The sequence below is a fragment of the Triticum urartu genome, chromosome 6, assembly GCF_003073215.2.
Source record: "Triticum urartu cultivar G1812 chromosome 6, Tu2.1, whole genome shotgun sequence".
In the NCBI taxonomy this organism is placed as follows: domain Eukaryota; kingdom Viridiplantae; phylum Streptophyta; class Magnoliopsida; order Poales; family Poaceae; genus Triticum; species Triticum urartu.
Genome location: NC_053027.1, coordinates 162,327,621 through 162,345,996, shown reverse-complemented (window position 1 = coordinate 162,345,996; position 18,376 = coordinate 162,327,621).

Below are 18,376 nucleotides of genomic sequence, written 5' to 3'. Positions count from 1 at the left end.
TGAGAACCAAGGTATCAATCCAGTAGGAGGCTACGTGCGAGTCCCTCGTACCTGCACAAAACAAATAACTCCTCGCAACCAACGCGATAAGGGGTTGTCAATCCCTTCACGGTCACTTACGAGAGTGAGATCTGATAGATATGATAGAATAATATTTTTGGTATTTTTGTGATAAAGATGCAAAGTAAAATAAAAGCAAAGGAAATAACTAAGTATTGGAAGATTAATATGATGAAGATAGACTCGGGGGCCATAGGTTTCACTAGTGGCTTCTCTCAAGAGCATAAGTATTTTACGGTGGGTGAACGAATTACTGTTGAGCAATTGACAGAATTGAGCATAGTTATGAGAATATCTAGGTATGATCATGTGTATAGGCATCACGCCCGAGACAAGTAGACTGACTCCTGCCTCCATCTACTACTATTACTCCACTCATCAACCGCTATCCAGCATGCATCTAGAGTATTAAGTTCATAAGAACGGAGTAACGCTTTAAGCAAGATGACATGATGTAGATGGATAAACTCATGCAATATGATATAAACCCCATCTTTTTATCCTCAATGGCAACAACACAATACGTGCCTTGCTGTCCCTACTGTCACTGGGAAAGGACACCGCAAGATTGAACCCAAAGCTAAGCACTTCTCCCATTGCAAGAAAGATCAATCTAGTAGGCCAAACCAAACTGATAATTCGAAGAGACTTGCAAAGATAACCAATCATACATAAACGAATTCAGAGAAGATTCAAATATTGTTCATAGATAATCTTGATCATAAACCCACAATTCACCGGTCTCAACAAACACACCGCAAAAAGAAGATTACATCGAATAGATCTCCACAAGAGAGGGGGAGAACATTGTATTGAGATCCAAAAAGAGAGAAGAAGCCATCTAGCTAATAACTATGGACCCGAAGGTCTGAGGTAAACTACTCACACTTCATCGGAGAGGCTATGGTGTTGATGTAGAAGCCCTCCATGATGGATGCCCCCTCCGGCGGAGCTCCAGAACAGGCCCCAAGATGGGATCTCGTGGATAAAGAAATTTACAACGGTGGAATTAGGGTTTTGGCTCCGTATCTGATCGTTTGGAGGTACGTAGGTATATATAGGAGGAAGGAGTACGTCGGTGGAGCAACAAGGGGCCCACGAGGGTGGAAGGGCGCGCCTGGGGGGGGGGGGTAGGCGCGCCCCCCCCTACCTCGTGGCCTCCTTGTTGGTTGCTTGACGTAGGGTCCAAGTCTCCTGGGTCTTGCTCGTTCCAAAAATCATGTTCCCGAAGGTTTCATTCTGTTTGGACTCCGTTTGATATTCCTTTCCTTCGAAACCCTAAAATAGGCAAAAACAGCAATTCTGGGATGGGCAAAAACTATATAACTCAAATGATATAAGTGAAGTACTAGAGCAAAAACTATATAACTCAAATGATATAAGCGAAGCACATAGAGTATTCTAACAAATTCCAAATCATGTATGGCTCTCTCAAAAGGTGTGTACAGCAAGGATGATTGTGGTAAACTAAAAAGCAAAGACTCAAATCATACAAGACGCTCCAAGCAAAACACATATCATGTGGTGAATAAAAATATAGCTCCAAGTAAAGTTACCGATAGAAGTAGACGAAAGAGGGGATGCCTTCCGGGGCATCCCCAAGCTTTGGCTTTTAGGTGTCCTTGGATTATCTTGGGGGTGCCATGGGCATCCCCAAGCTTAGGCTCTTGCCACTCCTTGTTCCATAATCCATCAAATCTTTACCCAAAACTTGAAAACTTCACAACACAAAACTTAAAGTAGAAAATATTGTGAGCTCCGTTAGCGAAAGAAAACAAAAGACCACTTCAAGGTACTGTAATGAACTCATTCTTTATTTATATTGGTGTTAAACCTACTTTATTCCAAATTCTCTATGGTTTATAAACTATTTTACTAGCCATAGATTCATCAAAATAAGCAAACAACTCACGAAAAACAGAATCTGTCAAAAACAGAACAGTCTGTAGTAATCTGTAGCTAGCACAAGATCTGGAACCCCAAAAATTCTAAAATAAATTTCTGGACGTGAGTAATTTATCTATTAATAATCTTCAAAAATAATTAAATAAATAGTACTTTCCAAATAAAAATGGCAGCAGCTCTCGTGAGCGCTAAAGTTTCTGTTTTTTACAGCAAGATAATAAGACTTTCCCCAAGTCTTCCCAACGGTTCTACTTGGCACAAACACTAATTGAACACAAAAAACACAACCAAAACAGAGGCTAGGTAAATTATTTATTACTAAACAGGATCAAAAAGCAAGGAATAAAAATAAAATTGGGTTGCCTCCCAACAAGCGCTGTCGTTTAACGCCCCTAGCTAGGCATAAAAAGCAAGGATAGATCTAGGTATTGCCATCTTTGGTAGGCAATCCATAAGTGGCTCTCATAATAGATTCATAAGGTAATTTAATTTTCTTTCTAGGAAAGTGTTCCATGCCTTTCCTTAACGGAAAATGGAATCTAATATTTCCTTCCTTCATATCAATAATTGCACCAATCGTTCTAAGGAAAGGTCTACCAAGAATAATAGGACATGAAGGATTGCAATCTATGTCAAGAACAATAAAATCTACGGGCACATAATTCATATTTGAGACAATAAGAACATCATTGATTATTCCCATTGGTTTCTTAATAGTGGAATCCGCAAGGTGCAAGTTTAAAGAGCAATCATCAAAATCACGGAAACCTAACAAATCACACAAAGTCTTTGGAATCCTGGAAACACTAGCACCCAAATCACATAAAGCATAGAACTCATGATATTTAATCTTAATTTTAATTGTTGGTTCCCACTCATCATAAAGTTTTCTAGGGATAGAAACTTCCAACTCAAGTTTTTCTTCATAAGATTGCATCAAGGCATTAACGATATGTTTAGTAAACGCTTTATTTTGACTATAAGCATGAGGAGAATTTAGCACGGATTGCAACAAGGAAATACAATCAATCAAAGAGCAATTTTCATAATTAAATTCCTTGAAATCCAAAATAGTGGGTTTAGCAACATCTAGGGTTTTAATTTCTTCAATCCCACTTTCATCAAATTTAGCATCAAGATCTAAAAACTCTGAATTTTTGGAACGCCTTCTAGGTAAAGGTGAATCATATTCAGTCCCATCATTATGAATATTCATATTGAAAAACAAATATTTAATAGGGGACACATCAATAACTTTTAGATCTTCATCTTTATTTTCATAGGAACTAGAAGGACACGCTCTTATAAAGGCATCTTTCTTAGCACGCATCCTAGCGGTCCTTTCTTTGCACTCATCAATGGAAATTATCATGGCTTTGAGAGACTCATTGATATCATGCTTAGGAGGAATAGATCTAAGTTTCAAAGAATCAACATCAAGAGAAATTCTATCAACGTTCCTAGCCAACTCATCAATCTTAAGCAATTTTTCTTCAATCAAAGCATTGAAATTCTTTTGCAAAGTAATAAATTCTTTAATATTAGATTCAAAATCAGAGGGCATATTATTATAATTTCCATAAGAATTGTTGTAGGAATTACCATAATTATTAGAGGGATTACTAGGATAAGGCCTAGGATTAAAATTTCCTCTATACGCGTTGTTACCAAAATTGTTCCTACCAACAAAATTCACATCCATAGATTCATTATTATTCTCAATCAAAGTAGACAAGGGCATATCATTAGGATCAGAAGAAACACTCTTATTAGCAAATAATTTCATAAGTTCATCCATATTTCTACTCAAAACATTAATTTCTTCTATCGCATGCACCTTTTTATTAGTAGATCTTTCAGTATGCCATTGAGAATAATTAACCATAATATTATCTAGGAGTTTAGTAGCTTCTCCTAAAGTGATATCCATAAAAGTGCCTCCCGCGGCCGAATCTAAAAGATTTCTAGAAGCAAAATTCAATCCGGCATAAATTTTTGTATAATCATCCACAAATTCAAACCATGAGTAGGGCAATTACGTATCATTAATTTCATCCTCTCCCAAGCTTGTGCAACATGTTCATGATCAAGTTGCTTAAAATTCATAATATCGTTTCTAAGGGAGATGATCTTAGCGGGAGGAAAATACTTAGAGATAAAAGCATCTTTGCACTTGTTCCAAGAATCAATACTATTTTTAGGCAAAGACAAAAACCAAGCTTTAGCATGATCTCTAAGAGAAAAAGGAAATTGCTTCAATTTAACAATATCATTATCCACATCTTTCTTTTTTTGCATATCACACAAATCAACGAAGGTATTTAGATGGGTAGCGGAATCTTCACTTGGAAGGCCGAAAAACGGATCTTTCATGACAAGATTCAGCAAAGCGGCATTAATTTCACAAGATTCAACATCGGTAAGAGGAGCAATCGGAGTGCTAATAAAATCATTGTTGTTGGTATTGGTAAAGTCACACAATTTAGTGTTATCTTGAGCCATCGTGACAAGCAAGCAATCCAACACACAAGCAAACAAAAAGCAAGCGGGCAAAAAGAGGCAAATAGAGAAAGAGAGGGAGGATAGAGAGAGAGGGTGAATAAAACGCCAAGGGTGAAGTGGGGGAGAGGAAAACGAGAGGCAGGGCCGTCTCCAGAAATTCGGGGGCCCGGTGTGAAGTCCGAATGGGGCCCTAAAATCTCAAAGATTTCTATAGCTAAAAGCACACTCTCACTTCTTGAGACAAAAAAACACACTACTACTTAAATTATAGAAGCTTAAATATATGTGTTATTTCATATAATAGCTTGATATATACTCATATGTCGTACTAACTATTCCCCCAAACAGTCCGACCACTGAGCAACGAACATATAGCAATTTGTTAATTAACCGGAGAACTGATGCACATATTCAGTATACACATTAGTCAGTAAATTCTTGGATAGATAAAATAGCCACATAAATCAGCTTTGGAGCACCTGATGGACATGGATAGATGGTCGGCGATGGTAAATTTAATCTCCCGATCGATCTGGCCAGCGTTGGTGCTCAACCAGCGGCTGCTTTCTGCTTTGCTTGGAGGCGTTTGACCCCAGCTAGCCCGGCACTGATTTCTGATCAAATTCATGGGCAAGTTCTGCCGCTTGGCCCTGCCCTCTTGTCCTTGCGATCGCGCCGGCAGCAAGCATGTACGATCAGGTTGGGGAATTCGGGAGGACCCGAAAAGAAGCGACGACCAAATTATCGGGGGCAGGCCCTGATCGGAAGGGATCAAGGGAGTTCGTTCGGAAGAGAATTGGGCTATCGGACCATATTGGCAGGCCCAAAACTTGCAAACAAAGAAAATAGTCTACCGGAAACTAAAACTAGGCCCAAGACGGGGCCCCTGAAATTTGGGGGCCCTGTTCGAGCGCACAGCTCGCACAGGCCCTTGGACGGCCCTAACGAGAGGCAAATGGCAAATAATGTAATGCGGGAGATAAGTGTTGTGATGGGTACTTGGTATGTTGACTTTCGCGTAGAAACAAAGGCCGGAAAAACAAAGGCAACTTGGAGACAGATGAAACAAACACCGTTGAGAAAACCGAGAGGTGATCTTGCGATGTTAAAATGATCGGATCCACTTGAAGAGAAGCACACCGGTCGAAAAGGATTAACATGACAATCTCGATTATCATGAAGGATTAGTATTCACATAGAAATATGAGAACACCGCTTAGGAAAGGGATGGAATCCACATTTGTCTCTGAAGCAACTCGAATACCACAACTCAAAACAAAACAAAGGATTGGCTTGCAGAATAAGCCGGAACAAACATATGATAGAGATTTCGTCCGAAGTTTTCGTGGTGGGGCCTACACGGGCTCAATCGTACATCACCATCATGTACAAGGCAGTGCACATGACATACGAAGCATCCCCAAGTCGGCATAGCCAAGGACTCTTTAAGACACAACGAGACCACTGTAAAACCAACCGTGGATAGGCGGACCACTAGACGTCGAACCCCAATTTCATATCATACATCTGTCGGAAAGATATCCTAAGAGCTACTTGAATTCCCACTTATAAACTCCCGACATTTTCCAGTTATGCAATCAGGTGTTGGGGATACATGGGAAGCATAATATCTCACCCAAAACTAGCAAATCCTACATCCAGCTGTATCCATCCTTCAACACATAACCAAGAAACCTTCGGAAATCATTTACCTCAACCTTCCAAAAGCATCCGTTATACGAGTTATGGCAATACTCCCGAACTCCCGCCCCAATACTGGGTGGCGTCGAGGTTATCTCACCAACAACTGCATAAAAGAGATTTTCGATGTCGGCGAAACTAAACTCAGGTATTCCAGAACTGCAACGATAAAATTGTGACGACAACACCTCGGAACTCAACTCCCCGGGACATTGCCACAACCCCTAAATGTCAGGAGGCACCAAGAACAATGTTCTCGTCACAAAACCATAGGAACGATTCCAAGATACCCGCGTGTTCCTAAATTTTTTTTAGTGAAATTTGAGAAGAGAAGAGTCAAAACTCTACGTCAGGATGCCTCACCAGAGCGATGAAAGGGACTGAGGAGTAAAAAGAATTCCTAACTCTCCGATATATATAATTCCTAAATGACTCAAAACATTTCTAGACTCAATAACGCCAGCGATTCGATCAAGCAGGGGGCTCCTAAGGTTGGGGAAGGCTCTGATTACCAACTTGTAACGCCCTCTATGCGGCTATATCTCCCAAGTGTCGAAGCACGACTTAGAGGCATAACCGCATTGAAAGCAATGTCGCAAGTGAGGTAATCTTCACACAACCCATGTAATACATAAGGGAAAGAGATACATAGTTGGCTTACAATCGCCACTTCACACAATTACATGAATAAAGCATTACATCAAACAGATACAATCAAGGTCCGACTATGGAACCAAAATAAAAGAAGACTACCCCCAAAGCTACACAGATCCCCGATCGACCCCAACCGGGCTATAGTACTGATCGACTAGAACGAAACAACACAAAGGACAAGATCTTCATAGAGCTCCTCCTTGAGCTCGGTTGCGTCACCTGCACGGTTCAACGGCACCTGCAAGCTGGTTTTGGAAGTATCTGTGAGTCACAGGGACTCAGCAATCTTACACCCTCACGATCAAGACTATTTAAACTTATAGGACTGGTAAAAGGTAATATGTGGAGCTGCAGCAAGCGACTTGCATATATGGTGGCTAACCTGTTCGCAAAAGAGAGCGAGAAGAGAAGGCAAAGCACGAACGGAGAACTATGATCAAGAAGTGATCCTAGAACAACCTACGTCAAGCATAACTCCAACACCGTGTTCACTTCCCGGACTCCGCCGGAAAGAGACCATCACGGTAACACACACGGTTGATGTATTTTAGTTAAGGTCAACTTCAGGTTTTCTACAACCGGATATTAACAAATTCCCATGTGCCCATAACCGCGAGCACGACTTTCGAAAGTTCAAATCCCTGCAGGGGTGTCCCAACTTAGCCCATCACAAGCTCTCACGGTCAACGAAGGATATTCCTTCTAGCGGGAAGACCCGATCAGGCTCGGAATCCCGGTTACAAGACATCCTCGACAATGGTAAAACAAGTCCAGCAAGACCACCCGATGCGCTGACATCCCGATAGGAGCTGCACATATCTCATTCTCAGGGCAACACCGGATAAGCAATCCGTACAACTAAAACCAGCCCTCGAGTTTCCCCGAGGTGGCGCTGCAAGGGGCTCTAGTTTGGACCAACACTTAGACAAGCACTGGCCCGGGGGGTTTAAAATAAAGATGACCCTCGGGATGCGCGACTCCCAAGGGAAAAAAGGCTAGGTGGCGAATGGTAAAACCAAGGTTGGGCCTTGCTGGAGGAGTTTTATTCAAGGCGAACTGTAAGGGGTTCCCATTATAACCCAACCGCGTAAGGAACGCAAAATCCGGGAACATAACACCGATATGATGGAAAACTAGGGCGGCAAGAGTGGAACAAAACACCAGGCATAAGGCCGAGCCTTCCACCCTTTACCAAGTATATAGATGCATTAATTAGATAAGATATATTGTGATATCCCAACAAGTAAACATGTTCCAACAAGGAACAACATCTCCATGTTCCAACAAGGAACAAACTTCAATCTTCACCTGCAACTAACAACGCTATAAGAGGGGCTGAGCAAAGCAGTAACATAGCCAAACAACGGTTTGCTAGGACAAGGTGGGTTAGAGTCTTGGTTCAACAATATGGGAGGCATGATAAGCAAGTGGTAGGTATCGCAGCATAGGCATAGCAAAAGAGCGAGCAACTAGCAAGCAAAGATAGAAGTGATTTCGAGGGTATGGTCATCTTGCCTGAGATCCCGCAAGGAAGAAGAACGAGTCCATGAGGAAGACAAACGGACATAGTCGAACGGGTCCTCACAAACGCAACGTTATCGGAACCAACCCGAAGAAGCAACACCGGAAAGAAGCACACAACATAGTAAACAACCACCACATGAACATGGCATGATGCACAACCAAGTATGATGCATGTCCGGTTTAAATGAAGCATGGCATGGCAAAATGCACAAACAATCCTACAAATTAAGTGGAGCTCAACATGCAACCCCATTGCATATTGACGAAACACCACATTCAAGTTATTTAGTTCGATCTCGTTTATGTACCCAACAATATTAAATGTTGTTAAACATGGCAAGAGGGTGAAGCAAAGTAAAACTACCTATCTAGTCAAGTTTAAATGAGGCCGGAACAACAAACAACAAGTCCGGAAAAATCCCCATGTGCAATTTAAGGATTTGGTACTGTTCTGTCCTAAACCATATTTTAGAGTTGTTAAACATGCAAAGTGATGCCACCAAGTTAAACTATGCATTTTTCTACCCCATTTACATATAAAGTTTGTTAGGTTTGGAGCTACGGTTATTTAGTTATGAATTAAAGCATTTTAGCAAGTTATTTAAGCAAATTTAAAAAACAACATTTTAAACATTTTGAACATGGATGGAAATGACATATTATGAAACTGCACAAAATTCTAAGCATCTTTCATATAAAGTTTGTTTTAAAATGATGCACCGTTTGCGAGTTATTATATGCATGTTGTGTAAGGGGTTTTCTGTAAAACTGCAAAACCTGGGATAATAGCTAAATTCGCAGAGCCACAAAAAATAGATACTGGGCCGGATCTGCTGGCCCAACAACAGGAAAAAAAGGGTGGGGCGCCAGGGGTGTTCTCACCATGGGCCAAGCCCAGTCGGTGATGAGAGGGGCTGGCAAGGGAGGCACGGGGCCGGCTGGATCTGGGAAGCCCACTGGCGGTCGCTCGCAGCCACAGTGCAGTCAACGGGTACGAGCGGGCGAAGCAGAGTAGCTCGACAGGGCGCACCGGGCATGGCGGCACGGCGTGAAGCAGAACGACGGCGAGCAGGTGATGGACTCCGGCGCGGCAGGGCTCATCTGCTGAGTGCGCCGGCGATGTGGATGGCCGGACAGAGGCGGTGACGCAGGGCTCCGGGCAGGCGAACAGGGGTGCGGTGACGGGACTTGACGCAGTTCTGGCGGCTCCAGGCGATGGAGGACGAGGCGGACGCAGGCTGGATCCGGCGGCTCTGCTCGGAGAAGTGGCCGGCGACGTTGCATCGTTGAGGGGGGTCCTGGTGGCCTTGGCCACCGGCGACGTGGCTGACGAGGAGGCAGGGGACCGGCTCGAGATGATCGTGCTCTTGGTCAACGGGCGAATGGGAGAAGCCAGGCAACACGACAGGGCCAGCAGGCACGGCGGCGCGACGCAGAGCAGTGCACGAGCTCTGGCGAGCGGGCAAGGCGGAGGGAGAAGGGCGGCTCAGGCCGGCCATCGCTTGAGGCGGATCCTGGCAGAGAAGGCAAACGCATGGAGAGGGAGAAGGATTAGAGAGAGAGCACGAGAGAGAAAAATAAAGGGAAAGGAGGAGGAGAAAAACGAGACGGTGACCTTATGGCGTGCACCGATGAGGCGAAGAGGAGGCTGGGGTCCATCGGGAGGCTTCCATGGTGCTGGTCTCCTGTTCAGGTACGGAGAGATGAGGGATTAGGAAGAGAGATTTGCAGGGACGAGGGAACGGAAAAATAGGGTTGCGAGGATCTGGCCTGGTGGTTCCGGTAGAATTCCGGCGAGGTCGCCGGCCGGTGGTGGCGCGCGGGGTCGAGCGAGGCTCTCGGGCCGAAGCAGTTGGATGGATTGGTGGAGGCTTGATGGGGATCGAGAAGGTGGAGCCTTGGCTGTGCGTGGTTGGATGATGAGATCTGGGAGGATTCCGAGGACAAGTGGCAGCGGCGAAGGGATGGGACAAACCTCCTAGGTTTTAGGGTTAGTCTAGATTAGGTATGAGGTTGGACTATAAATAGAGAAAAGAGGGAAATTTGGATCACCCGATCAAAATTGGACGGTCCCGGATAAATAGGCTAGGGCGCCCAAATAAGAAAACGGAGATATTTTGTAGATTTTTGGGGATGATCCGGACCCAACGGTGGCGACAGTCCGGGTCGGGTTCGGGACAGCTATCGGACGCGTGCGCGAGGAGGACCGCGGGCTGACAAGAGAGCTTAGGTTGGATCTGGCGGTAGGTAGTGGGCTGTGTAGACGGTCTCGAGCTGAGAGAAGAGAAGAGAGGGAGGCCCGATGGCTATTTCCGGAGACCAAAAATGTCCGACGTTAGACCGGCTATATTGCCGCTATATTTAATCGTTGGGCATAAAACAGACTCCGGATGCGATGAAACTTGACAGGCGGTCTACTGACAATAAAACAACACCGCACGCCAACTTTCATCCCATTCCGAGAACATTTTCCGGCCACTTATAAAATACTATTTCGGACATGTCGCGGGTGCGTGCAAGTGTGTCTGGGCTCAGAACGGACAACGGAAGGAACTGGGAGACCCGAACTAATGCAAGTTTTGAAAACATGATGATGCAATGCACAACACGCAAGCAATGACAACGCAACAACAGCGAATAACTGGAGGACACCTGGTACATCGGTCTCGGGGCGTTACAACACTCCACCACTACGAGAGGATCTCGTCCCGAGATCTAGAATGGCACCGGAGGAACAACGGAAAAGAAAGAGAAGAGGTAAAACTAAGTTGCTCCTTTGACAAACGAGTGAGACCAAAGAACCTTGCAAAGGTTGAACAAATTGAAAGAAAGAATGCAACGAGAAAGAGCGAAGTTGAAAGCACTCTGTTAGGAAAAAGGAACAAGGAAGAACAAATTCGAACAACACTCCGGTTGAGAAGGGATGCATGACTTTATAAGATGAAAAGAACTAGAAGAGAAGACACAACACTCCGGTTAGTTGAAATAGCACAGGAAAGAACACGATCCTGACAAAACAGAAGACGGTTGAAGAGAGCAACACCACAATGCCTCCGGGAGAAAGAAATAGAAGATAGATAATTGAAATAAAAGAATGGAGAAGAAAATGCCAACTTCTGCCACCAAAGAGTTTGAAATGCATCCTTAGAAGAAGGGTCGAATGGAGTAGTTGAAAAAACAACAACAACGAAAAGAGCAAGGTTGTAGTGGGCTTATGGAAGCAACTCAACACTGAGGTGAAAATCTGCCACTGACGGAAAACAATAGATTTGATTGATATCAACAAGGAGACGAGAGACTATTCCACCGGGAGGATAAATGAAGAACTTGGGTCATTTATGAGTACCACAATTAGCAACAATCCTTAGGGAAGGCTTTAGGTGAAATATAACCCAAGATAACTCCAACAAAGCGATTGATGGATTGAGAAGAGCTCATGCTCGAAGAAATTGGTGTGTTTAACTATCTCATTCTTGACAATTGTTGTATCATGAAACACGATCCAAAATTGTCACGAATGGAATAACACCACCTCAAATGATAAGGTTGAAAGAATTGCACTTTGAAATGCAAGATAAAGAATACTTGAGCTCCTCTGAAAAGAATCTCAATGAACACTTCGAGAAGGAATTAAATCCTTGATGAACCACCATGTTGAGCCACCATGAAGAACTCCAGAAACAAAAGGATGATCAAACGAAAGGAAAGAGAAGTTGAAAAAACACAAAGTGAAGCCTTATGATGATTTAGATGGATCTCCATGGTGATATAATTGTGGGAGCTTGGAACTCCGGGAAAGAAAGATGAGCACTTGAAACCAAGAATTTAATCATCGTGAACAAACTCCGGAAGAAGGGATTAACATATGGATGAAACAAGAATAAGAATTACATTATGCGTATCCTTCACCAATTAAATTGATGACAAGCAACGGATTTGGCATACTACTTATTCTTGTAGAAAAGATTAAGATAGATATAGCGTAAACTTGAGAAGGTCTTCAACGAACCACCGGAAGGATTGAAACAACGAATAAATTGATATGATAACCAAGGAAGAGAACTCTTGAATGAACCAACGGTAGAATTTGGAAAGCACTAATGCATTGATATGATAAACGAAGGAAGAAGAATCTTGGAAGAAACCACCGTAAGAATAGAAAATGAACAAAGGAAAGATAAAGAAACACTGGGAAGAATTAGCAAATGAACGAAGATGCTTGAGGGAATTTAGATGCAAGTGACCGAAGAGATCCTGATCTTATTAGCGAATACTTGAATGATGCCCCAGTAAGATTTGGGGAAAGAGAGCTGAAAGCTGGAAATGAACAATCTGAAATGATGGCCTTCAGAAAATCAAGCTGAAAAGACTCCTGAATTGCTCCGGAAGGGTGAAAAGAATTCTCACAATCGAAAACAATTATGAGAGGATGGCAACAAGCTAGAACCATGAATCTTGAAGAGAATGGAGCAAGATTGAGAGGAAAATCTTCTTCAGTCCTCAAAGTCCGAGAATGACGACGAGAAACACCACCAAGACTTGTTGAGATACTCCAGGATGACGAATAGAAAGGTTGAGCCAATGGTGAAAAGAATTTCAAAAATCTTGGAGGAAGAAATATGACTGATGACAATTCATTCTTACGTCAAACTTGGAAAAGAATTTGATAATATCTCTGAGAAAAATTAGAAGAGTCAGGTAAGATCCTGGAAAAAAGACCTGTGGGCTAGGGCCCACTGAAAAGATACACCATTGAACGATTTTTTGAAGAGAGATTGCACCGGTTGATTTAAATGGCTTGAATGAGATAACAACCTCGAAATAGGTTGAGCGGATCTTGAATGACAAGACGATCCTTCTGAGATATCTTTAGCACTCCGGAATAATAGAATAGCAAGAGGTGAATGATAAAGAGGTGCACCAGTAAGAAAAGGTATTTGAAATGAGGAAAAAGGATATGATCCACAAAGCTTGACTTGGTTCCACCGGAGAAGAAAAAAGAATGAATAATGGTGAACTAGAAACTCCGTTAAAATCTTCATGAGCATCACCGGGTAAGAACATTGATTGAAAAGAAAGAAGGGGGTTCACATGAATAAGATGGATAGTTGATTAAGAAATCTTAGTCCATGAAGAAAAAGGGTGGGTGGGCGGGAAAAACAAAGGCAACTTGGAGACGGATGAAACAAACACCATTGAGAAAACCAAGAGGTGATCTTGCGATGTTAAAATGACCGGATCCACTTGAAGAGAAGCACACCGGTCGAAAAGGATTAACATGACAATCTCGATTATCATGAAGGATTAGTATTCACATAGAAATATGAGAACACCGCTTAGGAAAGGGATGGAATCCACATTTGTCTCTGAAGCAACTCGAATACCACAACTCAAAACAAAACAAAGGATTGGCTTGCAGAATAAGCCGGAACAAACATATGATAGAGATTTCGTCCGAAGTTTTCATGGTGGGGCCTACACGGGCTCGATCGTAGAGCACCATCATGTACAAGGCAGTGCACATGACATACGAAGCATCCCCAAGTCGGCATAGCCAAGGACTCTTTAAGACACAACGAGACCACTGTAAAACCAACCGTGGATAGGCGGACCGCTAGACGTCGAACCCCAATTTCATATCATACATCTGTCAGAAAGATATCCTAAGAGCTACTTGAATTCCCACTTATAAACTCCCGACATTTTCCAGTTATGCAATCAGGTGTTGGGGATACAGGGGAAGCATAATATCTCACCCAAAACTAGCAAATCCTACATCTAGCTGTATCCATCCTTCAACACATAACCAAGAAACCTTCGGAAATCATTTACCTCAACCTTCCAAAAACATCCGTTATATGAGTTATGGCAATACTCCCGAACTCCCGCCCCAGTACTGGGTGGCGTCGAGGTTATCTCACCAACAACTGCATAAAAGAGATTTTCGATGTCGGCGAAACTAAACTCAGGTATTCCAGAACTGCAACGATAAAATTGTGACGACAACACCTCGGAGCTCAACTCCCCGGGACACTGCCACAACCCCTAAATATCAGGAGGCACCAAGAACAATGTTCTCGTCACAAAACCATCGGAACGATACCAAGATACCCGCGTGATCCTAATTTTTTTAGTGAAATTTGAGAAGAGAAGAGTCAAAACTCTACGTCAGGATGCCTCACCAGAGCGATGAAAGGGACTGAGGAGTAAAAAGAATTCCTAACTCTCCGATATATATAATTCCTAAATGACTCAAAACATTTCTAGACTCAATAACGCCAGCGATTCGATCAAGCAGGGGGCTCCTAAGGTCGGGGAAGGCTCTGATTACCAACTTGTAACGCCCTCGATGCGGCTATATCTCCCACGTGTCGAAGCACGACTTAGAGGCATAACCACATTGAAATCAATGTCGCAAGTGAGGTAATCTTCACACAACCCATGTAATACATAAGGAAAAGAGATACATAGTTGGCTTACAATCGCCACTTCACACAATTACATGAATAAAGCATTACATCAAACAGATACAATCAAGGTCCGACTACGGAACCAAAATAAAAGAAGACTACCCCAAAAGCTACACAGATCCCCGATCGACCCCAACCGGGCTATAGTACTGATCGACTAGAACGAAACAACACAAAGGACAAGATCTTCATAGAGCTCCTCCTTGAGCTCGGTTGCGTCACCTGCACGGTTCAACGGCACCTGCAAGCTGGTTTTGGAAGTATCTGTGAGTTACCGGGACTCAGCAATCTTACACCCTCGCGATCAAGACTATTTAAGCTTATAGGACTGGTAAAAGGTAATATGTGGAGCTGCAGCAAGCGACTAACCGGATATTAATAAATTCCCATCTGCCCATAACCACGGGCACGGCTTTCGGAAGTTCAAATCCCTGCAGGGGTGTCCCAACTTAGCCCATCACAAGCTCTCACGTTCAACGAAGGATATTCCTTCTAGCGGGAAGACCCGATCAGGCTCGGAATCCCAGTTACAAGACATCCTCGACAATGGTAAAACAAGTCCAGCAAGACCACCCGATGCGCTGACATCCCGATAGGAGCTGCGCATATCTCGTTCTCAGGGCAACACCGGATAAGCAATCCATACAACTAAAACCAGCCCTCGAGTTTCCCCGAGGTGGCGCGACAAGGGGCTCTAGTTTGGACCAACACTTAGACAAGCACTGGCCCGGGGGGTTTAAAATAAAGATGACCCTCGGGATGCGCGACTCCCAAGGGAAAAAAGGCTAGGTGGCGAATGGTAAAACCAAGGTTGGTCCTTGCTGGAGGAGTTTTATTCAAGGCGAACTGTAAGGGGTTCCCATTATAACCCAACCGCGTAAGGAACGCAAAATCCGGGAACATAACACCGATATGATGGAAAACTAGGGCGGCAAGAGTGGAACAAAACACCAGGCATAAGGCCGAGCATTCCACCCTTTACCAAGTATATAGATGCATTAATTAGATAAGAGATATTGTGATATCCCAACAAGTAAACATGTTCCAACAAGGAACAACATCTCCATGTTCCAACAAGGAACAAACTTCAATCTTCACCTGCAACTAACAACGCTATAAGAGGGGCTGAGCAAAGTGGTAACATAGCCAAACAACGGTTTGCTAGGACAAGGTGGGTTAGAGTCTTGGTTCAACAATATGGGAGGCATGATAAGCAAGTGGTAGGTATCGCATCATAGGCATAGCAAAAGAGCGAGCAACTAGCAAGCAAAGATAGAAGTGATTTCGAGGGTATGGTCATCTTGCCTGAGATCCCGCAATAAAAAGAATGAGTCCATGAGGAAGACAAACGGACGTAGTCAAACGGGTCCTCACAAACGCGACGTTATCGGAACCAACCCGAAGAAGCAACACCGGAAAGAAGCACACAACATAGTAAACAACCACCACATGAACATGGCATGATGCACAACCAAGTATGATGCATGTCCGGTTTAAATGAAGCATGGCATGGCAAAATGCACAAACAATCCTACAAATTAAGTGGAGCTCAACATGCAACCCCGTTGCATATTGAAGAAACACCACATTCAAGTTATTTAGTTTGATATCGTTTATGTACCCAACAATATTAAATGTTGTTAAACATGGCAAGAGGGTGAAGCAAAGTAAAACTACCTATCTAGTCAAGTTTAAATGAGGCCGGAACAACAAACAACAAGTCCGGAAAAATCCCCATGTGCAATTTAAGGATTTGGTACTGTTCTGTCCTAAACCATATTTTAGAGTTGTTAAACACGCAAAGTGATGCCACCAAGTTAAACTATGCATTTTTCTACCCCATTTACATATAAAGTTTGTTAGGTTTGGAGCTATGGTTATTTAGTTATGAATTAAAGCATTTTAGCAAGTTATTTAAGCAAATTTAAAAAAACAGAATTTTAAACATTTTGATCATGGATGGAAATGACATATTATGAAACTACACAAAATTCTAAGCATCTTTCATATAAAGTTTGTTTTAAAATGATGCACCGTTTGTGAGTTATTATATGCATGTTGTGTAAGGGGTTTTCTGTAAAACTGCAAAACCTGGGATAATAGCTAAATTCGGAGAGCCTCAAAAAATAGATACTGGGCCGGATCTGCTGGCCCAACAACAGGAAAAAAGGGTGGGGCGCCAGGGGTGTTCTCACCATGGGCCAAGCCCAGTCGGTGAGGAGAGGGGCTGGCAAGGGAGGCACTGGGCCGGCTGGATCTGGGAAGCCCACTGGCAGTCGCTCGTAGCCGCAGCGCGGTCAACGGGTACGAGCGGGCGAAGCAGAGTAGCTCGACAGGGCGCACCGGGCATGGCGGCATGACGTGAAGCAGAACAGCGGCGAGCAGGTGATGGACTCCGGCGCGGCAGGGCTCATCTGCTGAGTGCGCCTGCGATGTGGATGGCCGGACAGAGGCGGGGACGGGGGGCTCCGGGCAGGCGAACAGGGGTGCGGCGACGGGACTTTACGCGGTTCTGGCGGCTCCAGGCGATGGAGGACGAGGCGGGCGCAGGCGACGGCTGGATCCGGCGGCTCTGCTCGGAGAAGTGGCCGGCGACGTTGCACCGTTGAGGGGGGGTCCTGGTGGCCTTGGCCACTGGCGACGTGACTGACGAGGAGGCAAGGGACCGGCTCGAGGTGATCGTGCTCTCGGTCAACGGGCGAATGGGAGAAGCCGGGCAGCACGATAGGGCCAGCAGGCACGGCGGCGCGACGCAGAGCAGTGCACGAGCTCCGGCGAGCGGGCAAGGCGGAGGGAGAAGGGCGGCTCAGGCCGGCCATCGCTTGAGGCGGATCCCGGCAGAGAATGCAAACGCATGGAGAGGGAGAAGGATTAGAGAGAGAGCACGAGAGAGAAAAATAAAGGGAAAGGAGGAGGAGAAAAACGAGACGGTGACCTTATGGCGTGCACCGACGAGGCGAAGAGGAGGCCGGGGTCCATCGGGAGGCTTCCATGGCGCTGGTCTCCTGTTCAGGTACAGAGAGATGAGGGATTAGGAAGAGAGATTTGCCGGGACGAGGGAACGGAAAAAGAGGGTCGCGAGGATCTGGCCTGGTGGTTCCGGCAGAACTCCGGCGAGGTCGCCGGCCGGTGGTGGCGCGCGGGGTCGAGCGAGGCTCTCGGGCCGAAGCAGTTGGATGGATTGGTGGAGGCTTGATGGGGATCGAGAAGGTGGAGCCTTGGCTGTGCGTGGTTGGACGATGAGATCTGGGAGGATTCCAAGGAGAAGTGGCGGCGGCGAAGGGATGGGACAAACCTCCTAGGTTTTAGGGTTAGTCTAGATTAGGTATGAGGTTGGACTATAAATAGAGAAAAGAGGGAAATTTGGATCACCCGATCAAAATCGGACGGTCCCGGATAAATAGGCTAGGGCGCCCAAATAAGAAAACGGAGATATTTTGTAGATGTTTGGGGATGATCCGGACCCAACGGTGGCGACAGTTTGGGTCGGGTTCGGGACAGCTATCGGACGCGCGTGCGAGGAGGACCGTGGGCTGACGAGAGAGCTTAGGTTGGATCTG